The following is a 4,348-nucleotide window of genomic DNA, read 5'->3' on the forward strand; positions in this document are numbered from 1 at the left end:
TGACTAGAGGGACAATTTAGGACAGCACTTCCCTAGAGCTGATTCATCTTCCTTGACTAAAACTCTCAGATATAACGATGTTGATAATGTGTTCATGTGATTCTTATTCAATTCTATGCTTTCTTTGGAGAAACATCTACTCAAAATTTTTGCCTATTTTATTTATTTATTTTTTTTATGAAAGGGAGTTTGTTTATTTACTTATTGATTGATTTATTGATTTATTTGGTAACATTTAACAAAATCCAATAAGTTTCTGGTGTACAACGTAACAGTAAGGCATATATATATTGCATTGTGTGTTCCTCTCCCATAGTTAGATTCCTTTCTGCACCACATATTAGACCTATTTTAACCCATCTACCTCCCTCCTTCCCCCTCCCCCCACCTTCTTACCAAAGTCTAACTACTAATTTATTGTCCATGTCCATGTGTCTCTGTTTGTTTGTCCACTTCGTTTTTTGCTTTTAGGTTTATATCACACATATAAGTGATTTCACATGTTTTTCAATTTTTTCTGTCTTATTTTGCTTAGCATGATTATCTCGAGGTATATTCATGTTGTCGCAAATGGCAGTATTTCATCTCTTCTCATGGCTGAGTAATATTTCATAGTATATATGTACCACAACTTCTTTATCTAGACATCTATCATAGGACATTTCAGTTGCTTCCATGTGCTGGCCACCAAGAATTAGGCTGCTATTAACATTGATGTGCAAATATCTTTTCAGATATGGGTTTTCAAGTCTTTGGGGTAAATACCCAGGACAGAGATTGCCAGACCATATGGGAGATCAATTTGTAGTTTTTGGAGGAAACTCTATTACTGTTTCCCATAGTGGCTGTACCAATATGCCATCCCACCAGCAGTGTATGAAGGTTCTTTTTTCTCCACATCCTCTCCAACATTTATTATTACTTGTCCTGTTGATAACATGTATTCTAAAAAGTGTGAGATGGTATTTCATTGTGGTTTTGACTTGCATTTCCCTAACAGCAAATGATGATGAGCATCTTTTCATATGTTTGTAGGCCATTTGTATGTCTTCTTGGGAGAAGTGTCTGTTCAGGTCCTCTGGCCATTTTTTGATTGGATCATTTGATTTTTGTTATTGAGTTGTATGAGTTCTTTGAATATTTTGGATATTAGGCCCTTATTGGAGGTGTTGGTTGCCAATATATTATCCTATTCGAATGGTTGTCTCTATACCTTGTTGACAGTTCCCTTTGCTGTGCAGAAGCTTTTTAGTTTGATGTAGTCTCATTCATTTATCTTTGCTTTTCCTTCCCTTGCCTTTGAGGTCAAATTCATAAAATCTTCTTTAAGTCCAAGGTCCATGAGTTAGTTCCTATGTTTTCTTCTATGCATTTTATTGTTTAAGGTCTTATATTCAGGTCTTTAATCCATTTTGAGTTAATTTTGGTGTGTGGTGATAGACAACAGTACAATTTCTTTCTTTTTTTTTTTTTTTTTTTTTTTTTTTGCATGTGCTTTCCAGTTTTCCTCTCACCATTTATTGAAAGGCTTTCCTTTCTCCACTGTATGTCTTAGGCTCTTTTGTCAGAAATTCTTTGCCATATAAATGGGTTTCTTTCTGGACTCTTGATTCTGTTCCACTGGTCTATGTGTGCATGTTTCTGCCAATACCATGCTGTTTTGATTATTGTCACTTTGTAGTATAATTTGAATTCAGGCCTGCAGCTTCATTCTTTTTTCTAGGATGACTTTGGCAATTTGGGGATCTTTGGTGTTTCCATACAAATTTGATGACTTTTTGCCTATTTAAAAAAAAAATGCCAATGGGATTTTGATGAAGATTGCATTATATCTATAAAATTAAATGTTTAGGTAAAAAGTTCATTTTAGCTATGTTGTTTCTTCCAATCCAAGAATACAGAATATCTTTCCATTTCTTTGTATCTTCTTCGATTTCTTTTAATAAGGTCTTATAGTTTTCATTATATAGGTCCTTCACATGTTTCATCAAATTTATTCCTAGGTATTTTATTATTTTTGCTGCAATTGCAAAAGGAAATATTTTTCCACTTCTTTTTATGACAATTTATTCTTAAAGTATAGAAACACTATGGATTTTTGAACATTGATTTTGTATCCAGAAACTTAACTGTATTTGCTTATCGTTTCTAGTAGTGTTCTTGTGGAGTATTTAGGGTTTTCTATATAGAGAATCATGTCATCTCAAATAGTGACAGTTTAACTTCTTTGTTTCCTACTTGGATGCCTTTTATATCCTTCTCTTGCCTGACTGCACTCGCTAGGACCTCCTATGTTATATTCAATAACAGTGGTGATAGTGGACAGCCTTGCCTTGTTCCTGATCTTAGAAGGAAGGATTTTAGTTTTTCACCACTGAGTATAGTGTTGGCTGAGGGTTCGTCATACATGGCCTTTATTATGTTAAGGTACTTTCCTTCTATACCGATTTTGTTAAGTGTTTTGATCATAAATGGATGCTGTATTTTGTCGAAGGCTTTTTCTGCATTTATTGATATGATCATATGACTTTTATTTTTTAATTTGTTCATGTGGTGTATCACAGTAATTGATTTGCATATGTTGTACCATCCCTGTGCCTCTGAGATGAAGCCCACTTGTTCGTGGTATATAATCATCTTAATATGTTGCTGTATTCAGATTGCTAGTATCTTATTTAGGACTTTTGCATCTGTGTTCACGAGAGATATTAGTCTGTAGTTTTCTTTTTTTGTGTTATCTTTACCAGGTTTTGGTATCAGAGTAAGATTGGCCTCATAAAATGAGTTGGGAAGTATTGCCTCTCCTTTGATTTTTTTTGAAGAGACTATGTATTAAATCCTTAAATGTTTGGGAGAATTCACTGGTGAAGCCATCTAGTCCTGGACTTGTACTCTTTGGTAGGTTCTTGATGATCGTTTCAATTTCCATACTGCTGATCGGTCTATTTAGATTTTCCACTTCTTCTTGATTCAGTCTATGAAGGTTGTATTTTTCTAAATACTGATCCATTTCTTCCAGGTTATTAAATTTGGTGTTATATACTTTTTCATAGTATTCTTGTATGATCCTTTGTATTTCTACGTTGTCTGTTGTAATTTCCGCTCTTTTATCTCTGATTTTGTTTATTTGTATCCTTTCTCTTTTTTCTTTAGTGAGTCTAGCCAAGGATTTGTCAATTTTATTAACCTTCTCAAAGAACCAGCTCTTTGTCGCATTTATTTTTTCTACTCTTTTTTGTTTTGTTTTCAATTTTATTTATTTCTACTTTAACTTTAATTATTAATGCTGACTTGAGGTTTCATTTGTTCTTCCTTTTCTAGTTTTTTAAGATGAAGTGTTCGATTGTTTATTTGGGCTCATTCTTTCTTTTTGAGCTAGGCCTGTAATGATATGAACTTTCCTCTTATTAATGCTTTTGCCATGTCCCAAAAGTTCTGAGATGTTGTGTCATCATTATCATTTGTTTCTTTTCTTTTTTTTTTTTGTCCTTGATTTTTGATAATTTTAATACAATGTGTTTTGGAGAAGACCTTTTTGGGTTGAGATAATTGGGTGTCCTGTTGATTTCTTGAATTCCAAGCTCTAGTTCATTCCTTAGATTTGGGAAATTCTCATCAACTATTTGTCCAAAAATGTTTTCTAGGCCCTGCTCTTTTTCCTTCCCTTTGAAAATGCCCATTTTCTTATGTTTCCTCTCCTGATGGTATCAGCTACTTCTTGGATTTCTCTTTCATTATTTTTCATTCTTCAGGTTCTCTTTTCTTTCTTTCTGATCTATTTCTGTCTTTGATATCACTGATTCTTTCCTCCATTTTGGTCTACTCTATTTCCCAAGCTTGCTATTTCATTTTTGAACTCTTGCAGTGTGTTCTTCATCTCCATAAGTTCTATTTGGTTCTTTTTGAGAGTTTCAATCTCCTTGCTAAAGAATTCGTTCTGCTCATCTAGTTGTTTTTCCAATTCCTGAAATTGTTGATATGAACTGTTTCGGATGTCATTGAGTTTTTTCAGAAGTAGAATTCTTTTTCAGAGATTGAATTCTCTATCATTTAAGTCACATATTTCTATGTCTGTAAGCTTATTTTCTGGAGATTTTTCTCTTTCTGAGCTGCTTTGTTGCCTTGGTTGTTCATGATATTTAATAGACTATTTCTCTGGCTGGGTATTAATGGAAGTGTATTCTGCTTTTTTTTTTTTTCCAGAAAGAAGATTTATTATACAAAGGTCTCTCTTTAGCCTGTGGGTGAGAAGTCTTTTTTTTTTTTTCCAGTAGGTGGCCTCTAAGTCTCTTGGATCTCTGCTTTAAGTAAAGTCTTAATAATGCCTTTAAAAATATATATATTCGAT

This window comes from Pteropus vampyrus, unplaced genomic scaffold, assembly GCF_000151845.1.
Source record: "Pteropus vampyrus isolate Shadow unplaced genomic scaffold, Pvam_2.0 Scaffold609, whole genome shotgun sequence".
NCBI lineage: Eukaryota > Metazoa > Chordata > Mammalia > Chiroptera > Pteropodidae > Pteropus > Pteropus vampyrus.